We start from the raw sequence: 23,888 nt of genomic DNA on the forward strand, positions 1-23,888 counted from the left end.
CTTGTGGGTGGAGGACCCTTTAAAACGCCTTCCCAGAGTTCCCTCAGAGACTTTGGTGACGAGGAGGAGACCCTGCAGCAACAAGAGCAGCCCAGCAGCAGAGGTGATTGCCTGGGCACTTGTGGGTCGAGGACCCTTTAAAACGCCTTCCCAGAGTTCCCTCAGAGATTTTGGTGACGAGGAGGAGACCCTGCAGCAACAAGAGCAGCCCAGCAGCAGAGGTGATTGCCTGGGCACTTGTGGGTGGAGGACCCTTTAAAACGCCTTCCCAGAGTTCCCTCAGAGACTTTGGTGACCTGGAGGAGACCCTGTAGCAACAAGAGCAGCCCAGCAGCAGAGGTGATTGCCTTGGCACTTGTGGGTGGAGGACCCTTTAAAACGCCTTCCCAGAGTTCCCTCAGAGACTTTGGTGACGAGGAGGAGACCCTGCAGCAACAAGAGCAGCCCAGCGGCAGAGGTGATTGCCTGGGCACTTGTGGGTGGAGGACCCTTTAAAACGCCTTCCCAGAGTTCCCTCAGAGACTTTGGTGACGAGGAGGAGACCCTGCAGCGACAAGAGCAGCCCAGCAGCAGAGGTGATTGCCTGGGCACTTGTGGGTGGAGGACCCTTTAAAACGCCTTCCCAGAGTTCCCTCAGAGACTTTGGTGACCTGGAGGAGACCCTGCAGCAGCAAGAGCAGCCCAGTAGCAGAGGTGATTGCCTGGGCACTTGTGGGTGGAGGACCCTTTAAAACGCCTTCCCAGAGTTCCCTCAGAGACTTTGGTGACCTGGAGGAGACCCTGCAGCAACAAGAGCAGCCCAGCAGCAGAGGTGATTGCCTGGGCACTTGTGGGTGGAGGACCCTTTAAAACGCCTTCCCAGAGTTCCCTCAGAGACTTTGGTGACCTGGAGGAGACCCTGCAGCAACTAGAGCAGCCCAGCAGCAGAGGTGATTGCCTGGGCACTTGTGGGTGGAGGACCCTTTAAAACGCCTTCCCAGAGTTCCCTCAGAGACTTTGGTGACCAGGAGGAGACCCTGCAGCAACAAGAGGAGCCCAGCAGCAGAGGTGATTGCCTGGGCACTTGTGGGTGGAGGACCCTTTAAAACGCCTTCCCAGAGTTCCCTCAGAGACTTTGGTGACCTGGAGGAGACCCTGCAGCAACAAGAGCAGCCCAGCAGCAGAGGTGATTGCCTGGGCACTTGTGGGTGGAGGATCCTTTAAAACGCCTTCCCAGAGTTCCCTCAGAGACTTTGGTGACCTGGAGGAGACCCTGCAGCAACTAGAGCAGCCCAGCAGCAGAGGTGATTGCCTGGGCACTTGTGGGTGGAGGACCCTTTAAAACGCCTTCCCAGAGTTCCCTCAGAGACTTTGGTGACGAGGAGGAGACCCTGCAGCAACAAGAGCAGCCCAGCAGCAGAGGTGATTGCCTGGGCACTTGTGGGTGGAGGACCCTTTAAAACGCCTTCCCAGAGTTCCCTCAGAGACTTTGGTGACCTGGAGGAGACCCTGCAACAACTAGAGCAGCCCAGCAGCAGAGGTGATTGCCTTGGCACTTGTGGGTGGAGGACCCGTTAAAACGCCTTCCCAGAGTTCCCTCAGAGACTTTGGTGACGAGGAGGAGACCCTGCAGCAACAAGAGCAGCCCAGCAGCAGAGGTGATTGCCTGGGCACTTGTGGGTGGAGGACCCTTCAAAACGCCTTCCCAGAGTTCCCTCAGAGACTTTGGTGACCAGGAGGAGACCCTGCAGCAACAAGAGCAGCTCAGCAGCAGAGGTGATTGCCTGGGCACTTGTGGGTGGAGGACCCTTTAAAACGCCTTCCCAGAGTTCCCTCAGATATTTTGGTGACGAGGAGGAGACCCTGCAGCAACAAGAGCAGCCCAGCAGCAGAGGTGATTGCCTGGGCACTTGTGGGTGGAGGACCCGTTAAAACGCCTTCCCAGAGTTCCCTCAGAGACTTTGGTGACCTGGAGGAGACCCTGCAGCAACAAGAGCAGCCCAGCAGCAGAGGTGATTGCCTGGGCACTTGTGGGTGGAGGACCCTTTAAAACGCCTTCCCAGAGTTCCCTCAGAGACTTTGGTGACGAGAAGGAGACCCTGCAGCAACAAGAGCAGCCCAGCAGCAGAGGTGATTGCCTGGGCACTTGTGGGTGGAGGACCCTGTAAAACGCCTTCCCAGAGTTCCCTCAGAGACTTTGGTGACCTGGAGGAGACCCTGCAGCAACAAGAGCAGCTCAGCAGCAGAGGTGATTGCCTGGGCACTTGTGGGTGGAGGACCCTTTAAAACGCCTTCCCAGAGTTCCCTCAGAGACTTTGGTGACCAGGAGGAGACCCTGCAGCAACAAGAGCAGCCCAGCAGCGGAGGTGATTGCCTGGGCACTTGTGGGTGGAGGACCCTTTAAAACGCCTTCCCAGAGTTCCTTCAGAGACTTTGGTGACGAGGAGGAGACCCTGCATCAACAAGAGCAGCCCAGCAGCAGAGGTGATTGCCTTGGCACTTGTGGGTGGAGGACCCTTTAAAACGCCTTCCCAGAGTTCCCTCAGAGACTTTGGTGACGAGGAGGAGACCCTGCAGCAACAAGAGCAGCCCAGCAGCAGAGGTGATTGCCTGGGCACTTGTGGGTGGAGGACCCTTCAAAACGCCTTCCCAGAGTTCCCTCAGAGACTTTGGTGACCAGGAGGAGACCCTGCAGCAACAAGAGCAGCCCAGCAGCAGAGGTGATTGCCTGGGCACTTGTGGGTGGAGGACCCTTTAAAACGCCTTCCCAGAGTTCCCTCAGAGACTTTGGTGACCTGGAGGAGACCCTGCAGCAACAAGAGCAGCCCAGCAGCAGAGGTGATTGCCTTGGCACTTGTGGGTGGAGGACCCTTTAAAACGCCTTCCCAGAGTTCCCTCAGAGACTTTGGTGACCAGGAGGAGACCCTGCAGCAACAAGAGCAGCCCAGCAGCAGAGGTGATTGCCTGGGCACTTGTGGGTGGAGGACCCTTTAAAACGCCTTCCCAGAGTTCCCTCAGAGACTTTGGTGACCTGGAGGAGACCCTGCAGCAACAAGAGCAGCCCATCAGCAGAGGTGATTGCCTGGGCACTTGTGGGTGGAGGACCCTTTAAAACGCCTTCCCAGAGTTCCCTCAGAGACTTTGGTGACGAGGAGGAGACCCTGCAGCAACAAGAGCAGCCCAGCAGCAGAGGTGATTGCCTTGGCACTTTTGGGTGGAGGACCCTTTAAAACGCCTTCCCAGAGTTCCCTCAGAGACTTTGGTGACCAGGAGGAGACCCTGCAGCAACAAGAGGAGCCCAGCAGCAGAGGTGATTGCCTGGGCACTTGTGGGTGGAGGACCCTTTAAAACGCCTTCCCAGAGTTCCCTCAGAGACTTTGGTGACCAGGAGGAGACCCTGCAGCAACAAGAGCAGCCCAGCAGCAGAGGTGATTGCCTAGGCACTTGTGGTGGACGACCCTTTAAAACGCCTTCCCAGAGTTCCCTCAGAGACTTTGGTGACGAGGAGGAGACCCTGCATCAACAAGAGCAGCCCAGCAGCGGAGGTGATTGCCTGGGCACTTGTGGGTGGAGGACCCTTTAAAACGCCTTCCCAGAGTTCCTTCAGAGACTTTGGTGACGAGGAGGAGACCCTGCATCAACAAGAGCAGCCCAGCAGCGGAGGTGATTGCCTGGGCACTTGTGGGTGGAGGACCCTTTAAAACGCCTTCCCAGAGTTCCCTCAGAGACTTTGGTGACCTGGTGGAGACCCTGCAGCAACAAGAGCAGCCCAGCAGCAGAGGTGATTGCCTTGGCACTTGTGGGTGGAGGACCCTTTACAACGCCTTCCCAGAGTTCCCTCAGAGACTTTGGTGACCTGGAGGAGACCCTGCAGCAACAAGAGCAGCCCAGCAGCAGAGGTGATTGCCTGGGCACTTGTGGGTGGAGGACCCTTTAAAACGCCTTCCCAGAGTTCCCTCAGAGACTTTGGTGACCTGGAGGAGACCCTGCAGCAACTAGAGCAGCCCAGCAGCAGAGGTGATTGCCTGGGCACTTGTGGGTGGAGGACCCTTTAAAACGCCTTCCCAGAGTTCCCTCAGAGACTTTGGTGACCAGGAGGAGACCCTGCAGCAACAAGAGCAGCCCAGCAGCAGAGGTGATTGCCTGGGCACTTGTGGGTGGAGGACCCTTTAAAACGCCTTCCCAGACTTCCCTCAGAGACTTTGGTGACGAGGAGGAGACCCTGCAGCAACAAGAGCAGCCCAGCAGCAGAGGTGATTGCCTGGGCACTTGTGGGTGGAGGACCCTTTAAAACGCCTTCCCAGAGTTCCCTCAGGCTTTGGTGACCTGGAGGAGACCCTGCAGGAACTAGAGCAGCCCAGCAGCAGAGGTGATTGCCTGGGCACTTGTGGGTGAAGGACCCTTCAAAACGCCTTCCCAGAGTTCCCTCAGAGACTTTGGTGACCTGGAGGAGACCCTGCAGCAACAAGAGCAGCCCAGCAGCAGAGGTGATTGCCTGGGCACTTGTGGGTGGAGGACCCTTTAAAACGCCTTCCCAGAGTTCCCTCAGAGACTTTGGTGACCTGGAGGAGACTCTGCAGCAACTAGAGCAGCCCAGCAGCAGAGGTGATTGCCTGGGCACTTGTGGGTGGAGGACCCTTTAAAACGCCTTCCCAGAGTTCCCTCAGAGACTTTGATGACCAGGAGGAGACCCTGCAGCAACAAGAGGAGCCCAGCAGCAGAGGTGATTGCCTGGGCACTTGTGGGTGGAGGACCCTTTAAAACGCCTTCCCAGAGTTCCCTCAGAGACTTTGGTGACCTGGAGGAGACCCTGTAGCAACAAGAGCAGCCCAGCAGCAGAGGTGATTGCCTTGGCACTTGTGGGTGGAGGACCCTTTAAAACGCCTTACCAGAGTTCCCTCAGAGACTTTGGTGACGAGGAGGAGACCCTGCAGCAACAAGAGCAGCCCAGCAGCAGAGGTGATTGCCTGGGCACTTGTGGGTGGAGGACCCTTTAAAACGCCTTCCCAGAGTTCCCTCAGAGACTTTGGTGACGAGGAGGAGACCCTGCAGCAACAAGAGCAGCCCAGCAGCAGAGGTGATTGCCTGGGCACTTGTGGGTGGAGGACCCTTTAAAACGCCTTCCCAGAGTTCCCTCAGAGACTTTGGTGACCTGGAGGAGACCCTGCAGCAGCAAGAGCAGCCCAGTAGCAGAGGTGATTGCCTGGGCACTTGTGGGTGGAGGACCCTTTAAAACGCCTTCCCAGAGTTCCCTCAGAGACTTTGGTGACCTGGAGGAGACCCTGCAGCAACTAGAGCAGCCCAGCAGCAGAGGTGATTGCCTGGGCACTTGTGGGTGGAGGACCCTTTAAAACGCCTTCCCAGAGTTCCCTCAGAGACTTTGGTGACCAGGAGGAGACCCTGCAGCAACAAGAGGAGCCCAGCAGCAGAGGTGATTGCCTGGGCACTTGTGGGTGGAGGACCCTTTAAAACGCCTTCCCAGAGTTCCCTCAGAGACTTTGGTGACCTGGAGGAGACCCTGCAGCAACAAGAGCAGCCCAGCAGCAGAGGTGATTGCCTGGGCACTTGTGGGTGGAGGACCCTTTAAAACGCCTTCCCAGAGTTCCCTCAGAGACTTTGGTGACCAGGAGGAGACCCTGCAGCAACAAGAGGAGCCCAGCAGCAGAGGTGATTGCCTGGGCACTTGTGGGTGGAGGACCCTTTAAAACGCCTTCCCAGAGTTCCCTCAGAGACTTTGGTGACCTGGAGGAGACCCTGCAGCAACTAGAGCAGCCCAGCAGCAGAGGTGATTGCCTGGGCACTTGTGGGTGGAGGACCCTTTAAAACGCCTTCCCAGAGTTCCCTCAGAGACTTTGGTGACCTGGAGGAGACCCTGCAGCAACTAGAGCAGCCCAGCAGCAGAGGTGATTGCCTTGGCACTTGTGGGTGGACTACCCGTTAAAACGCCTTCCCAGAGTTCCCTCAGAGACTTTGGTGACGAGGAGGAGACCCTGCAGCAACAAGAGCAGCCCAGCAGCAGAGGTGATTGCCTGGGCACTTGTGGGTGGAGGACCCTTCAAAACGCCTTCCCAGAGTTCCCTCAGAGACTTTGGTGACCTGGAGGAGACCCTGCAGCAGCAAGAGCAGCCCAGTAGCAGAGGTGATTGCCTGGGCACTTGTGGGTGGAGGACCCTTTAAAACGCCTTCCCAGAGTTCCCTCAGAGACTTTGGTGACCTGGAGGAGACCCTGCAGCAACTAGAGCAGCCCAGCAGCAGAGGTGATTGCCTGGGCACTTGTGGGTGGAGGACCCTTTAAAACGCCTTCCCAGAGTTCCCTCAGAGACTTTGGTGACCAGGAGGAGACCCTGCAGCAACAAGAGGAGCCCAGCAGCAGAGGTGATTGCCTGGGCACTTGTGGGTGGAGGACCCTTTAAAACGCCTTCCCAGAGTTCCCTCAGAGACTTTGGTGACCTGGAGGAGACCCTGCAGCAACAAGAGCAGCCCAGCAGCAGAGGTGATTGCCTGGGCACTTGTGGGTGGAGGACCCTTTAAAACGCCTTCCCAGAGTTCCCTCAGAGACTTTGGTGACCAGGAGGAGACCCTGCAGCAACAAGAGGAGCCCAGCAGCAGAGGTGATTGCCTGGGCACTTGTGGGTGGAGGACCCTTTAAAACGCCTTCCCAGAGTTCCCTCAGAGACTTTGGTGACCTGGAGGAGACCCTGCAGCAACTAGAGCAGCCCAGCAGCAGAGGTGATTGCCTGGGCACTTGTGGGTGGAGGACCCTTTAAAACGCCTTCCCAGAGTTCCCTCAGAGACTTTGGTGACCTGGAGGAGACCCTGCAGCAACTAGAGCAGCCCAGCAGCAGAGGTGATTGCCTTGGCACTTGTGGGTGGACTACCCGTTAAAACGCCTTCCCAGAGTTCCCTCAGAGACTTTGGTGACGAGGAGGAGACCCTGCAGCAACAAGAGCAGCCCAGCAGCAGAGGTGATTGCCTGGGCACTTGTGGGTGGAGGACCCTTCAAAACGCCTTCCCAGAGTTCCCTCAGAGACTTTGGTGACCAGGAGGAGACCCTGCAGCAACAAGAGCAGCTCAGCAGCAGAGGTGATTGCCTGGGCACTTGTGGGTGGAGGACCCTTTAAAACGCCTTCCCAGAGTTCCCTCAGAGACTTTGGTGATCTGGAGGAGACCCTGCAGCAACAAGAGCAGCCCAGCAGCAGAGGTGATTGCCTGGGCACTTGTGGGTGGAGGACCCTTTAAAACGCCTTCCCAGAGTTCCCTCAGAGACTTTGGTGACCTGGAGGAGACCCTGCAGCAACAAGAGCAGCCCAGCAGCAGAGGTGATTGCCTGGGCACTTGTGGGTGGAGGACCCTTTAAAACGCCTTCCCAGAGTTCCCTCAGAGACTTTGGTGACGAGAAGGAGACCCTGCAGCAACAAGAGCAGCCCAGCAGCAGAGGTGATTGCCTGGGCACTTGTGGGTGGAGGACCCTGTAAAACGCCTTCCCAGAGTTCCCTCAGAGACTTTGGTGACCTGGAGGAGACCCTGCAGCAACAAGAGCAGCTCAGCAGCAGAGGTGATTGCCTGGGCACTTGTGGGTGGAGGACCCTTTAAAACGCCTTCCCAGAGTTCCCTCAGAGACTTTGGTGACCAGGAGGAGACCCTGCAGCAACAAGAGCAGCCCAGCAGCGTTGGTGATTGCCTGGGCACTTGTGGGTGGAGGACCCTTTAAAACGCCTTCCCAGAGTTCCTTCAGAGACTTTGGTGACGAGGAGGAGACCCTGCAGCAACAAGAGCAGCCCAGCAGCGGAGGTGATTGCCTGGGCACTTGTGGGTGGAGGACCCTTTAAAACGCCTTCCCAGAGTTCCCTCAGAGACTTTGGTGACCAGGAGGAGACCCTGCAGCAACAAGAGCAGCCCAGCAGCAGAGGTGATTGCCTGGGCACTTCTGGGTGGAGGACCCTTTAAAACGCCTTCCCAGAGTTCCCTCAGAGACTTTGGTGACCTGGAGGAGACCCTGCAGCAACTAGAGCAGCCCAGCAGCAGAGGTGATTGCCTGGGCACTTGTGGGTGGAGGACCCTGTAAAACGCCTTCCCAGAGTTCCCTCAGAGACTTTGGTGACCTGGAGGAGACCCTGCAGCAACAAGAGCAGCCCAGCAGCAGAGGTGATTGCCTGGGCACTTGCGGGTGGAGGACCCGTTAAAACGCCTTGCCAGAGTTCCCTCAGAGACTTGGGTGACAAGGAGGAGACCCTGCAGCAACAAGAGCAGCCCAGCAGCAGAGGTGATTGCCTGGGCACTTGTGGGTGGAGGACCCTTTAAAACGCCTTCCCAGAGTTCCCTCAGACACTTTGGTGACGAAGAGGAGACCCTGCAGCAACAAGAGCAGCCCAGCGGCAGAGGTGATTGCCTGGGCACTTGTGGGTGGAGGACCCTTTACAACGCCTTCCCAGAGTTCCCTCAGAGACTTTGGTGACCTGGAGGAGACCCTGCATCAACAGGAGCAGCCCAGCAGCAGAGGTGATTGCCTGGGCACTTGTGGGTGGAGGACCCTTTAAAATGCCTTCCCAGAGTTCCCTCAGAGACTTGGGTGACGAGGAGGAGACCCTGCAGCAACAAGAGCAGCCCTGCAGCAGAGGTGATTGCCTGGGCACTTGTGGGTGGAGGACCCTTTAAAACGCCTTCCCAGAGTTCCCTCAGAGACTTTGGTGACGAGGAGGAGACCCTGCAGCAACAAGAGCAGCCCAGCAGCAGAGGTGATTGCCTGGGCACTTGTGGGTCGAGGACCCTTTAAAACGCCTTCCCAGAGTTCCCTCAGAGATTTTGGTGACGAGGAGGAGACCCTGCAGCAACAAGAGCAGCCCAGCAGCAGAGGTGATTGCCTGGGCACTTGTGGGTGGAGGACCCTTTACAATGCCTTCCCAGAGTTCCCTCAGAGACTTTGGTGACCTGGAGGAGACCCTGCAGCAACAAGAGCAGCCCAGCAGCAGAGGTGATTGCCTGGGCATTTGTGGGTGGAGGACCCTTTAAAATGCCTTCCCAGAGTTCCCTCAGAGACTTTGGTGACGAGGAGGAGACCCTGCAGCAACAAGAGAAGCCCAGCTGCAGAGGTGATTGCCTTGGCACTTGTGGGTGGAGGACCCTTTAAAACGCCTTCCCAGAGTTCCCTCAGAGACTTTGGTGACCTGGAGGAGACCCTGCAGCAACAAGAGCAGCCCAGCAGCAGAGGTGATTGCCTGGGCACTTGTGGGTGGAGGACCCTTTAAAACGCCTTCCCAGAGTTCCCTCAGAGACTTTGGTGACGAGGAGGAGACCCTGCAGCAACAAGAGCAGCCCAGCAGCAGAGTTGATTGCCTTGGCACTTGTGGGTGGAGGACCCTTTAAAACGCCTTCCCAGAGTTCCCTCAGAGACTTTGGTGACCTGGAGGAGACCCTGCAGCAGCAAGAGCAGCCCAGCAGCAGAGGTGATTGCCTGGGCACTTGTGGGTGGAGGACCCTTTAAAACGCCTTCCCAGAGTTCCCTCAGAGACTTTGGTGACCAGGAGGAGACCCTGCAGCAACAAGAGCAGCCCAGCAGCAGAGGTGATTGCCTGGGCACTTGTGGGTGGAGGACCCTTTAAAACGCCTTCCCAGAGTTCCCTCAGAGACTTTGGTGACCAGGAGGAGACACTGCAGCAACAAGAGGAGCCCAGCAGCAGAGGTGATTGCCTGGGCACTTGTGGGTGGAGGACCCTTTAAAACGCCTTCCCAGAGTTCCCTCAGAGACTTTGCTGACCTGGAGGAGACCCTGCAGCAACAAGAGCAGCCCAGCAGCTGAGGTGATTGCCTGGGCACTTGTGGGTGGAGGACCCTTTAAAACGCCTTCCCAGAGTTCCCTCAGAGACTTTGGTGACGAAGAGGAGACCCTGCAGCAACTAAAGCAGCCCAGCAGCAGAGGTGATTGCCTGGGCACTTGTGGGTGGAGGACCCTTTAAAACGCCTTCCCAGAGTTCCCTCAGAGACTTTGGTGACCAGGAGGAGACCCTGCAGCAACAAGAGCAGCCCAGCAGCAGAGGTGATTGCCTGGGCACTTGTGGGTGGAGGACCCTGTAAAACGCCTTCCCAGAGTTCCCTCAGAGACTTTGGTGACCTGGAGGAGACCCTGCAGCAAGAAGAGCAGCCCAGCAGCGGAGGTGATTGCCTGGGCACTTGTGAGTGGAGGACCCTTTAAAACGCCTTCCCAGAGTTCCCTCAGAGACTTTGGTGACGAGAAGGAGACCCTGCAGCAACAAGAGCAGCCCAGCAGCAGAGGTGATTGCCTGGGCACTTGTGGGTGGAGGACCCTGTAAAACGCCTTCCCAGAGTTCCCTCAGAGACTTTGGTGACCTGGAGGAGACCCTGCAGCAACAAGAGCAGCTCAGCAGCAGAGGTGATTGCCTGGGCACTTGTGGGTGGAGGACCCTTTAAAACGCCTTCCCAGAGTTCCCTCAGAGACTTTGGTGACCAGGAGGAGACCCTGCAGCAACAAGAGCAGCCCAGCAGCGGAGGTGATTGCCTGGGCACTTGTGGGTGGAGGACCCTTTAAAACGCCTTCCCAGAGTTCCTTCAGAGACTTTGGTGACGAGGAGGAGACCCTGCATCAACAAGAGCAGCCCAGCAGCAGAGGTGATTGCCTTGGCACTTGTGGGTGGAGGACCCTTTAAAACGCCTTCCCAGAGTTCCCTCAGAGACTTTGGTGACGAGGAGGAGACCCTGCAGCAACAAGAGCAGCCCAGCAGCAGAGGTGATTGCCTGGGCACTTGTGGGTGGAGGACCCTTCAAAACGCCTTCCCAGAGTTCCCTCAGAGACTTTGGTGACCAGGAGGAGACCCTGCAGCAACAAGAGCAGCCCAGCAGCAGAGGTGATTGCCTGGGCACTTGTGGGTGGAGGACCCTTTAAAACGCCTTCCCAGAGTTCCCTCAGAGACTTTGGTGACCTGGAGGAGACCCTGCAGCAACAAGAGCAGCCCAGCAGCAGAGGTGATTGCCTTGGCACTTGTGGGTGGAGGACCCTTTAAAACGCCTTCCCAGAGTTCCCTCAGAGACTTTGGTGACCAGGAGGAGACCCTGCAGCAACAAGAGCAGCCCAGCAGCAGAGGTGATTGCCTGGGCACTTGTGGGTGGAGGACCCTTTAAAACGCCTTCCCAGAGTTCCCTCAGAGACTTTGGTGACCTGGAGGAGACCCTGCAGCAACAAGAGCAGCCCATCAGCAGAGGTGATTGCCTGGGCACTTGTGGGTGGAGGACCCTTTAAAACGCCTTCCCAGAGTTCCCTCAGAGACTTTGGTGACGAGGAGGAGACCCTGCAGCAACAAGAGCAGCCCAGCAGCAGAGGTGATTGCCTTGGCACTTTTGGGTGGAGGACCCTTTAAAACGCCTTCCCAGAGTTCCCTCAGAGACTTTGGTGACCAGGAGGAGACCCTGCAGCAACAAGAGGAGCCCAGCAGCAGAGGTGATTGCCTGGGCACTTGTGGGTGGAGGACCCTTTAAAACGCCTTCCCAGAGTTCCCTCAGAGACTTTGGTGACCAGGAGGAGACCCTGCAGCAACAAGAGCAGCCCAGCAGCAGAGGTGATTGCCTAGGCACTTGTGGTGGACGACCCTTTAAAACGCCTTCCCAGAGTTCCCTCAGAGACTTTGGTGACGAGGAGGAGACCCTGCATCAACAAGAGCAGCCCAGCAGCGGAGGTGATTGCCTGGGCACTTGTGGGTGGAGGACCCTTTAAAACGCCTTCCCAGAGTTCCTTCAGAGACTTTGGTGACGAGGAGGAGACCCTGCATCAACAAGAGCAGCCCAGCAGCGGAGGTGATTGCCTGGGCACTTGTGGGTGGAGGACCCTTTAAAACGCCTTCCCAGAGTTCCCTCAGAGACTTTGGTGACCTGGTGGAGACCCTGCAGCAACAAGAGCAGCCCAGCAGCAGAGGTGATTGCCTTGGCACTTGTGGGTGGAGGACCCTTTACAACGCCTTCCCAGAGTTCCCTCAGAGACTTTGGTGACCTGGAGGAGACCCTGCAGCAACAAGAGCAGCCCAGCAGCAGAGGTGATTGCCTGGGCACTTGTGGGTGGAGGACCCTTTAAAACGCCTTCCCAGAGTTCCCTCAGAGACTTTGGTGACCTGGAGGAGACCCTGCAGCAACTAGAGCAGCCCAGCAGCAGAGGTGATTGCCTGGGCACTTGTGGGTGGAGGACCCTTTAAAACGCCTTCCCAGAGTTCCCTCAGAGACTTTGGTGACCAGGAGGAGACCCTGCAGCAACAAGAGCAGCCCAGCAGCAGAGGTGATTGCCTGGGCACTTGTGGGTGGAGGACCCTTTAAAACGCCTTCCCAGACTTCCCTCAGAGACTTTGGTGACGAGGAGGAGACCCTGCAGCAACAAGAGCAGCCCAGCAGCAGAGGTGATTGCCTGGGCACTTGTGGGTGGAGGACCCTTTAAAACGCCTTCCCAGAGTTCCCTCAGGCTTTGGTGACCTGGAGGAGACCCTGCAGGAACTAGAGCAGCCCAGCAGCAGAGGTGATTGCCTGGGCACTTGTGGGTGAAGGACCCTTCAAAACGCCTTCCCAGAGTTCCCTCAGAGACTTTGGTGACCTGGAGGAGACCCTGCAGCAACAAGAGCAGCCCAGCAGCAGAGGTGATTGCCTGGGCACTTGTGGGTGGAGGACCCTTTAAAACGCCTTCCCAGAGTTCCCTCAGAGACTTTGGTGACCTGGAGGAGACTCTGCAGCAACTAGAGCAGCCCAGCAGCAGAGGTGATTGCCTGGGCACTTGTGGGTGGAGGACCCTTTAAAACGCCTTCCCAGAGTTCCCTCAGAGACTTTGATGACCAGGAGGAGACCCTGCAGCAACAAGAGGAGCCCAGCAGCAGAGGTGATTGCCTGGGCACTTGTGGGTGGAGGACCCTTTAAAACGCCTTCCCAGAGTTCCCTCAGAGACTTTGGTGACCTGGAGGAGACCCTGTAGCAACAAGAGCAGCCCAGCAGCAGAGGTGATTGCCTTGGCACTTGTGGGTGGAGGACCCTTTAAAACGCCTTACCAGAGTTCCCTCAGAGACTTTGGTGACGAGGAGGAGACCCTGCAGCAACAAGAGCAGCCCAGCAGCAGAGGTGATTGCCTGGGCACTTGTGGGTGGAGGACCCTTTAAAACGCCTTCCCAGAGTTCCCTCAGAGACTTTGGTGACGAGGAGGAGACCCTGCAGCAACAAGAGCAGCCCAGCAGCAGAGGTGATTGCCTGGGCACTTGTGGGTGGAGGACCCTTTAAAACGCCTTCCCAGAGTTCCCTCAGAGACTTTGGTGACCTGGAGGAGACCCTGCAGCAGCAAGAGCAGCCCAGTAGCAGAGGTGATTGCCTGGGCACTTGTGGGTGGAGGACCCTTTAAAACGCCTTCCCAGAGTTCCCTCAGAGACTTTGGTGACCTGGAGGAGACCCTGCAGCAACTAGAGCAGCCCAGCAGCAGAGGTGATTGCCTGGGCACTTGTGGGTGGAGGACCCTTTAAAACGCCTTCCCAGAGTTCCCTCAGAGACTTTGGTGACCAGGAGGAGACCCTGCAGCAACAAGAGGAGCCCAGCAGCAGAGGTGATTGCCTGGGCACTTGTGGGTGGAGGACCCTTTAAAACGCCTTCCCAGAGTTCCCTCAGAGACTTTGGTGACCTGGAGGAGACCCTGCAGCAACAAGAGCAGCCCAGCAGCAGAGGTGATTGCCTGGGCACTTGTGGGTGGAGGACCCTTTAAAACGCCTTCCCAGAGTTCCCTCAGAGACTTTGGTGACCAGGAGGAGACCCTGCAGCAACAAGAGGAGCCCAGCAGCAGAGGTGATTGCCTGGGCACTTGTGGGTGGAGGACCCTTTAAAACGCCTTCCCAGAGTTCCCTCAGAGACTTTGGTGACCTGGAGGAGACCCTGCAGCAACTAGAGCAGCCCAGCAGCAGAGGTGATTGCCTGGGCACTTGTGGGTGGAGGACCCTTTAAAACGCCTTCCCAGAGTTCCCTCAGAGACTTTGGTGACCTGGAGGAGACCCTGCAGCAACTAGAGCAGCCCAGCAGCAGAGGTGATTGCCTTGGCACTTGTGGGTGGACTACCCGTTAAAACGCCTTCCCAGAGTTCCCTCAGAGACTTTGGTGACGAGGAGGAGACCCTGCAGCAACAAGAGCAGCCCAGCAGCAGAGGTGATTGCCTGGGCACTTGTGGGTGGAGGACCCTTCAAAACGCCTTCCCAGAGTTCCCTCAGAGACTTTGGTGACCAGGAGGAGACCCTGCAGCAACAAGAGCAGCTCAGCAGCAGAGGTGATTGCCTGGGCACTTGTGGGTGGAGGACCCTTTAAAACGCCTTCCCAGAGTTCCCTCAGAGACTTTGGTGATCTGGAGGAGACCCTGCAGCAACAAGAGCAGCCCAGCAGCAGAGGTGATTGCCTGGGCACTTGTGGGTGGAGGACCCTTTAAAACGCCTTCCCAGAGTTCCCTCAGAGACTTTGGTGACCTGGAGGAGACCCTGCAGCAACAAGAGCAGCCCAGCAGCAGAGGTGATTGCCTGGGCACTTGTGGGTGGAGGACCCTTTAAAACGCCTTCCCAGAGTTCCCTCAGAGACTTTGGTGACGAGAAGGAGACCCTGCAGCAACAAGAGCAGCCCAGCAGCAGAGGTGATTGCCTGGGCACTTGTGGGTGGAGGACCCTGTAAAACGCCTTCCCAGAGTTCCCTCAGAGACTTTGGTGACCTGGAGGAGACCCTGCAGCAACAAGAGCAGCTCAGCAGCAGAGGTGATTGCCTGGGCACTTGTGGGTGGAGGACCCTTTAAAACGCCTTCCCAGAGTTCCCTCAGAGACTTTGGTGACCAGGAGGAGACCCTGCAGCAACAAGAGCAGCCCAGCAGCGTTGGTGATTGCCTGGGCACTTGTGGGTGGAGGACCCTTTAAAACGCCTTCCCAGAGTTCCTTCAGAGACTTTGGTGACGAGGAGGAGACCCTGCAGCAACAAGAGCAGCCCAGCAGCGGAGGTGATTGCCTGGGCACTTGTGGGTGGAGGACCCTTTAAAACGCCTTCCCAGAGTTCCCTCAGAGACTTTGGTGACCAGGAGGAGACCCTGCAGCAACAAGAGCAGCCCAGCAGCAGAGGTGATTGCCTGGGCACTTCTGGGTGGAGGACCCTTTAAAACGCCTTCCCAGAGTTCCCTCAGAGACTTTGGTGACCTGGAGGAGACCCTGCAGCAACTAGAGCAGCCCAGCAGCAGAGGTGATTGCCTGGGCACTTGTGGGTGGAGGACCCTGTAAAACGCCTTCCCAGAGTTCCCTCAGAGACTTTGGTGACCTGGAGGAGACCCTGCAGCAACAAGAGCAGCCCAGCAGCAGAGGTGATTGCCTGGGCACTTGCGGGTGGAGGACCCGTTAAAACGCCTTGCCAGAGTTCCCTCAGAGACTTGGGTGACAAGGAGGAGACCCTGCAGCAACAAGAGCAGCCCAGCAGCAGAGGTGATTGCCTGGGCACTTGTGGGTGGAGGACCCTTTAAAACGCCTTCCCAGAGTTCCCTCAGACACTTTGGTGACGAAGAGGAGACCCTGCAGCAACAAGAGCAGCCCAGCGGCAGAGGTGATTGCCTGGGCACTTGTGGGTGGAGGACCCTTTACAACGCCTTCCCAGAGTTCCCTCAGAGACTTTGGTGACCTGGAGGAGACCCTGCATCAACAGGAGCAGCCCAGCCGCAGAGGTGATTGCCTGGGCACTTGTGGGTGGAGGACCCTTTAAAATGCCTTCCCAGAGTTCCCTCAGAGACTTGGGTGACGAGGAGGAGACCCTGCAGCAACAAGAGCAGCCCTGCAGCAGAGGTGATTGCCTGGGCACTTGTGGGTGGAGGACCCTTTAAAACGCCTTCCCAGAGTTCCCTCAGAGACTTTGGTGACGAGGAGGAGACCCTGCAGCAACAAGAGCAGCCCAGCAGCAGAGGTGATTGCCTGGGCACTTGTGGGTCGAGGACCCTTTAAAACGCCTTCCCAGAGTTCCCTCAGAGATTTTGGTGACGAGGAGGAGACCCTGCAGCAACAAGAGCAGCCCAGCAGCAGAGGTGATTGCCTGGGCACTTGTGGGTGGAGGACCCTTTACAACGCCTTCCCAGAGTTCCCTCAGAGACTTTGGTGACCTGGAGGAGACCCTGCAGCAACAAGAGCAGCCCAGCAGCAGAGGTGATTGCCTGGGCATTTGTGGGTGGAGGACCCTTTAAAATGCCTTCCCAGAGTTCCCTCAGAGACTTTGGTGACGAGGAGGAGACCCTGCAGCAACAAGAGAAGCCCAGCAGCAGAGGTGATTGCCTTGGCACTTGTGGGTGGAGGACCCTTTAAAACGCCTTCCCAGAGTTCCCTCAGAGACTTTGGTGACCTGGAGGAGACCCTGCAGCAACAAGAGCAGCCCAGCAGCAGAGGTGATTGCCTGGGCACTTGTGGGTGGAGGACCCTTTAAAACGCCTTCCCAGAGTTCCCTCAGAGACTTTGGTGACGAGGAGGAGACCCTGCAGCAACAAGAGCAGCCCAGCAGCAGAGTTGATTGCCTTGGCACTTGTGGGTGGAGGACCCTTTAAAACGCCTTCCCAGAGTTCCCTCAGAGACTTTGGTGACCTGGAGGAGACCCTGCAGCAGCAAGAGCAGCCCAGCAGCAGAGGTGATTGCCTGGGCACTTGTGGGTGGAGGACCCTTTAAAACGCCTTCCCAGAGTTCCCTCAGAGACTTTGGTGACCAGGAGGAGACCCTGCAGCAACAAGAGCAGCCCAGCAGCAGAGGTGATTGCCTGGGCACTTGTGGGTGGAGGACCCTTTAAAACGCCTTCCCAGAGTTCCCTCAGAGACTTTGGTGACCAGGAGGAGACACTGCAGCAACAAGAGGAGCCCAGCAGCAGAGGTGATTGCCTGGGCACTTGTGGGTGGAGGACCCTTTAAAACGCCTTCCCAGAGTTCCCTCAGAGACTTTGCTGACCTGGAGGAGACCCTGCAGCAACAAGAGCAGCCCAGCAGCTGAGGTGATTGCCTGGGCACTTGTGGGTGGAGGACCCTTTAAAACGCCTTCCCAGAGTTCCCTCAGAGACTTTGGTGACGAAGAGGAGACCCTGCAGCAACTAAAGCAGCCCAGCAGCAGAGGTGATTGCCTGGGCACTTGTGGGTGGAGGACCCTTTAAAACGCCTTCCCAGAGTTCCCTCAGAGACTTTGGTGACCAGGAGGAGACCCTGCAGCAACAAGAGCAGCCCAGCAGCAGAGGTGATTGCCTGGGCACTTGTGGGTGGAGGACCCTGTAAAACGCCTTCCCAGAGTTCCCTCAGAGACTTTGGTGACCTGGAGGAGACCCTGCAGCAAGAAGAGCAGCCCAGCAGCGGAGGTGATTGCCTGGGCACTTGTGAGTGGAGGACCCTTTAAAACGCCTTCCCAGAGTTCCCTCAGAGACTTTGGTGACCAGGAGGAGACCCTGCAGCAACAAGAGCAGCCCAGCAGCAGAGGTGATTGCCTGGGCACTTCTGGGTGGAGGACCCTTTAAAACGCCTTCCCAGAGTTCCCTCAGAGACTTTGGTGACCTGGAGGAGACCCTGCAGCAACAAGAGCAGCCCAGCAGCAGAGGTGATTGCCTGGGCACTTGTGGGTGGAGGACCCTGTAAAACGCCTTCCCAGAGTTCCCTCAGAGACTTTGGTGACCTGGAGGAGACCCTGCAGCAAAAAGAGCAGCCCAGCAGCAGAGGTGATTGCCTGGGCACTTGCGGGTGGAGGACCCGTTAAAACGCCTTCCCAGAGTTCCCTCAGAGACTTTGGTGACGAGGAGAAGACCCTACATCAACAAGAGCAGCCCAGCAGCAGAGGTGATTGCCTGGGCACTTGTGGGTGGAGGACCCTTTAAAACGCCTTCCCAGAGTTCCCTCAGAGACTTTGATGACCAGGAGGAGACCCTGCAGCAACAAGAGCAGCCCAGCAGCAGAGGTGATTGCCTGGGCACTTGTGGGTGGAGGACCCTTTAAAACGCCTTCCCAGAGTTCCCTCAGAGACTTTGGTGACGAGGAGGAGACCCTGCAGCAACAAGAGCAGCCCAGCAGCAGAGTTGATTGCCTTGGCACTTGTGGGTGGAGGACCCTTTAAAACGCCTTCCCAGAGTTCCCTCAGAGACTTTGGTGACCTGGAGGAGACCCTGCAGCAACAAGAGCATCCCAGCAGCAGAGGTGATTGCCTTGGCACTTGTGGGTGGAGGACCCGTTAAAACGCCTTCCCAGAGTTCCCTCAGAGACTTTGGTGACCAGGAGGAGACCCTGCAGCAACAAGAGCATCCCAGCAGCAGAGGTGATTGCCTGGGCACTTGTGGGTGGAGGACCCTTTAAAACGCCTTCCCAGAGTTCCCTCAGAGACTTTGGTGACGAGGAGGAGACCCTGCAGCAACAAGAGCAGCCCAGCAGCAGAGGTGATTGCCTGGGCACTTGCGGGTGGAGGACCCGTTAAAACGCCTTCCCAGAGTTCCCTCAGAGACTTTGGTGACGAGGAGGAGACCCTGCAGCAACAAGAGCAGCCCAGCAGCAGAGGTGATTGCCTGGGCACTTGCGGGTGGAGGACCCGTTAAAACGCCTTGCCAGAGTTCCCTCAGAGACTTGGGTGACGAGGAGGAGACCCTGCAGCAACAAGAGCAGCCCAGCAGCAGAGGTGATTGCCTGGGCACTTGTGGGTGGAGGACCCTTTAAAACGCCTTCCCAGAGTTCCCTCAGACACTTTGGTGACGAAGAGGAGACCCTGCAGCAACAAGAGCAGCCCAGCGGCAGAGGTGATTGCCTGGGCACTTGTGGGTGGAGGACCCTTTAAAACGCCTTCCCAGAGTTCCCTCAGACACTTTGGTGACGAAGAGGAGACCCTGCAGCAACAAGAGCAGCCCAGCGGCAGAGGTGATTGCCTGGGCACTTGTGGGTGGAGGACCCTTTACAACGCCTTCCCAGAGTTCCCTCAGAGACTTTGGTGACCTGGAGGAGACCCTGCATCAACAGGAGCAGCCCAGCAGCAGAGGTGATTGCCTGGGCACTTGTGGGTGGAGGACCCTTTAAAATGCCTTCCCAGAGTTCCCTCAGAGACTTGGGTGACGAGGAGGAGACCCTGCAGCAACAAGAGCAGCCCTGCAGCAGAGGTGATTGCCTGGGCACTTGTGGGTGGAGGACCCTTTAAAACGCCTTCCCAGAGTTCCCTCAGAGACTTTGGTGACCTGGAGGAGACCCTGTAGCAACAAGAGCAGCCCAGCAGCAGAGGTGATTGCCTTGGCACTTGTGGGTGGAGGACCCTTTAAAACGCCTTCCCAGAGTTCCCTCAGAGACTTTGGTGACGAGGAGGAGACCCTGCAGCAACAAGAGCAGCCCAGCAGCAGAGGTGATTGCCTGGGCACTTGTGGGTCGAGGACCCTTTAAAACGCCTTCCCAGAGTTCCCTCAGAGATTTTGGTGACGAGGAGGAGACCCTGCAGCAACAAGAGCAGCCCAGCAGCAGAGGTGATTGCCTGGGCACTTGTGGGTGGAGGACCCTTTAAAACGCCTTCCCAGAGTTCCCTCAGAGACTTTGGTGACCTGGAGGAGACCCTGTAGCAACAAGAGCAGCCCAGCAGCAGAGGTGATTGCCTTGGCACTTGTGGGTGGAGGACCCTTTAAAACGCCTTCCCAGAGTTCCCTCAGAGACTTTGGTGACGAGGAGGAGACCCTGCAGCAACAAGAGCAGCCCAGCAGCAGAGGTGATTGCCTGGGCACTTGTGGGTGGAGGACCCTTTAAAACGCCTTCCCAGAGTTCCCTCAGAGACTTTGGTGACGAGGAGGAGACCCTGCAGCAACAAGAGCAGCCCAGCAGCAGAGGTGATTGCCTGGGCACTTGTGGGTGGAGGACCCTTTAAAACGCCTTCCCAGAGTTCCCTCAGAGACTTTGGTGACCTGGAGGAGACCCTGCAGCAGCAAGAGCAGCCCAGTAGCAGAGGTGATTGCCTGGGCACTTGTGGGTGGAGGACCCTTTAAAACGCCTTCCCAGAGTTCCCTCAGAGACTTTGGTGACCTGGAGGAGACCCTGCAGCAACAAGAGCAGCCCAGCAGCAGAGGTGATTGCCTGGGCACTTGTGGGTGGAGGACCCTTTAAAACGCCTTCCCAGAGTTCCCTCAGAGACTTTGGTGACCTGGAGGAGACCCTGCAGCAACTAGAGCAGCCCAGCAGCAGAGGTGATTGCCTGGGCACTTGTGGGTGGAGGACCCTTTAAAACGCCTTCCCAGAGTTCCCTCAGAGACTTTGGTGACCAGGAGGAGACCCTGCAGCAACAAGAGGAGCCCAGCAGCAGAGGTGATTGCCTGGGCACTTGTGGGTGGAGGACCCTTTAAAACGCCTTCCCAGAGTTCCCTCAGAGACTTTGGTGACGAGGAGGAGACCCTGCAGCAACAAGAGCAGCCCAGCAGCAGAGGTGATTGCCTGGGCACTTGTGGGTGGAGGACCCTTTAAAACGCCTTCCCAGAGTTCCCTCAGAGACTTTGGTGACCAGGAGGAGACCCTGCAGCAACAAGAGGAGCCCAGCAGCAGAGGTGATTGCCTGGGCACTTGTGGGTGGAGGACCCTTTAAAACACCTTCCCAGAGTTCCCTCAGAGACTTTGGTGACCTGGAGGAGACCCTGCAGCAACTAGAGCAGCCCAGCAGCAGAGGTGATTGCCTGGGCACTTGTGGGTGGAGGACCCTTTAAAACGCCTTCCCAGAGTTCCCTCAGAGACTTTGGTGACCTGGAGGAGACCCTGCAGCAACTAGAGCAGCCCAGCAGCAGAGGTGATTGCCTTGGCACTTGTGGGTGGACTACCCGTTAAAACGCCTTCCCAGAGTTCCCTCAGAGACTTTGGTGACGAGGAGGAGACCCTGCAGCAACAAGAGCAGCCCAGCAGCAGAGGTGATTGCCTGGGCACTTGTGGGTGGAGGACCCTTCAAAACGCCTTCCCAGAGTTCCCTCAGAGACTTTGGTGACCAGGAGGAGACCCTGCAGCAACAAGAGCAGCTCAGCAGCAGAGGTGATTGCCTGGGCACTTGTGGGTGGAGGACCCTTTAAAACGCCTTCCCAGAGTTCCCTCAGAGACTTTGGTGATCTGGAGGAGACCCTGCAGCAACAAGAGCAGCCCAGCAGCAGAGGTGATTGCCTGGGCACTTGTGGGTGGAGGACCCTTTAAAACGCCTTCCCAGAGTTCCCTCAGAGACTTTGGTGACCTCGAGGAGACCCTGCAGCAACAAGAGCAGCCCAGCAGCAGAGGTGATTGCCTGGGCACTTGTGGGTGGAGGACCCTTTAAAACGCCTTCCCAGAGTTCCCTCAGAGACTTTGGTGACGAGAAGGAGACCCTGCAGCAACAAGAGCAGCCCAGCAGCAGAGGTGATTGCCTGGGCACTTGTGGGTGGAGGACCCTGTAAAACGCCTTCCCAGAGTTCCCTCAGAGACTTTGGTGACCTGGAGGAGACCCTGCAGCAACAAGAGCAGCTCAGCAGCAGAGGTGATTGCCTGGGCACTTGTGGGTGGAGGACCCTTTAAAACGCCTTCCCAGAGTTCCCTCAGAGACTTTGGTGACCAGGAGGAGACCCTGCAGCAACAAGAGCAGCCCAGCAGCGTTGGTGATTGCCTGGGCACTTGTGGGTGGAGGACCCTTTAAAACGCCTTCCCAGAGTTCCTTCAGAGACTTTGGTGACGAGGAGGAGACCCTGCAGCAACAAGAGCAGCCCAGCAGCGGAGGTGATTGCCTGGGCACTTGTGGGTGGAGGACCCTTTAAAACGCCTTCCCAGAGTTCCCTCAGAGACTTTGGTGACCAGGAGGAGACCCTGCAGCAACAAGAGCAGCCCAGCAGCAGAGGTGATTGCCTGGGCACTTCTGGGTGGAGGACCCTTTAAAACGCCTTCCCAGAGTTCCCTCAGAGACTTTGGTGACCTGGAGGAGACCCTGCAGCAACTAGAGCAGCCCAGCAGCAGAGGTGATTGCCTGGGCACTTGTGGGTGGAGGACCCTGTAAAACGCCTTCCCAGAGTTCCCTCAGAGACTTTGGTGACCTGGAGGAGACCCTGCAGCAACAAGAGCAGCCCAGCAGCAGAGGTGATTGCCTGGGCACTTGCGGGTGGAGGACCCGTTAAAACGCCTTGCCAGAGTTCCCTCAGAGACTTGGGTGACAAGGAGGAGACCCTGCAGCAACAAGAGCAGCCCAGCAGCAGAGGTGATTGCCTGGGCACTTGTGGGTGGAGGACCCTTTAAAACGCCTTCCCAGAGTTCCCTCAGACACTTTGGTGACGAAGAGGAGACCCTGCAGCAACAAGAGCAGCCCAGCGGCAGAGGTGATTGCCTGGGCACTTGTGGGTGGAGGACCCTTTACAACGCCTTCCCAGAGTTCCCTCAGAGACTTTGGTGACCTGGAGGAGACCCTGCATCAACAGGAGCAGCCCAGCAGCAGAGGTGATTGCCTGGGCACTTGTGGGTGGAGGACCCTTTAAAATGCCTTCCCAGAGTTCCCTCAGAGACTTGGGTGACGAGGAGGAGACCCTGCAGCAACAAGAGCAGCCCTGCAGCAGAGGTGATTGCCTGGGCACTTGTGGGTGGAGGACCCTTTAAAACGCCTTCCCAGAGTTCCCTCAGAGACTTTGGTGACGAGGAGGAGACCCTGCAGCAACAAGAGCAGCCCAGCAGCAGAGGTGATTGCCTGGGCACTTGTGGGTCGAGGACCCTTTAAAACGCCTTCCCAGAGTTCCCTCAGAGATTTTGGTGACGAGGAGGAGACCCTGCAGCAACAAGAGCAGCCCAGCAGCAGAGGTGATTGCCTGGGCACTTGTGGGTGGAGGACCCTTTAAAACGCCTTCCCAGAGTTCCCTCAGAGACTTTGGTGACCTGGAGGAGACCCTGTAGCAACAAGAGCAGCCCAGCAGCAGAGGTGATTGCCTTGGCACTTGTGGGTGGAGGACCCTTTAAAACGCCTTCCCAGAGTTCCCTCAGAGACTTTGGTGACGAGGAGGAGACCCTGCAGCAACAAGAGCAGCCCAGCGGCAGAGGTGATTGCCTGGGCACTTGTGGGTGGAGGACCCTTTAAAACGCCTTCCCAGAGTTCCCTCAGAGACTTTGGTGACGAGGAGGAGACCCTGCAGCGACAAGAGCAGCCCAGCAGCAGAGGTGATTGCCTGGGCACTTGTGGGTGGAGGACCCTTTAAAACGCCTTCCCAGAGTTCCCTCAGAGACTTTGGTGACCTGGAGGAGACCCTGCAGCAGCAAGAGCAGCCCAGTAGCAGAGGTGATTGCCTGGGCACTTGTGGGTGGAGGACCCTTTAAAACGCCTTCCCAGAGTTCCCTCAGAGACTTTGGTGACCTGGAGGAGACCCTGCAGCAACAAGAGCAGCCCAGCAGCAGAGGTGATTGCCTGGGCACTTGTGGGTGGAGGACCCTTTAAAACGCCTTCCCAGAGTTCCCTCAGAGACTTTGGTGACCTGGAGGAGACCCTGCAGCAACTAGAGCAGCCCAGCAGCAGAGGTGATTGCCTGGGCACTTGTGGGTGGAGGACCCTTTAAAACGCCTTCCCAGAGTTCCCTCAGAGACTTTGGTGACCAGGAGGAGACCCTGCAGCAACAAGAGGAGCCCAGCAGCAGAGGTGATTGCCTGGGCACTTGTGGGTGGAGGACCCTTTAAAACGCCTTCCCAGAGTTCCCTCAGAGACTTTGGTGACCTGGAGGAGACCCTGCAGCAACAAGAGCAGCCCAGCAGCAGAGGTGATTGCCTGGGCACTTGTGGGTGGAGGATCCTTTAAAACGCCTTCCCAGAGTTCCCTCAGAGACTTTGGTGACCTGGAGGAGACCCTGCAGCAACTAGAGCAGCCCAGCAGCAGAGGTGATTGCCTGGGCACTTGTGGGTGGAGGACCCTTTAAAACGCCTTCCCAGAGTTCCCTCAGAGACTTTGGTG

This window comes from Sceloporus occidentalis, unplaced genomic scaffold (assembly GCF_023333645.1).
Source record: "Sceloporus occidentalis isolate IW3139 unplaced genomic scaffold, rSceOcc1.0.p SCAF_177, whole genome shotgun sequence".
Lineage (NCBI taxonomy): Eukaryota > Metazoa > Chordata > Lepidosauria > Squamata > Phrynosomatidae > Sceloporus > Sceloporus occidentalis.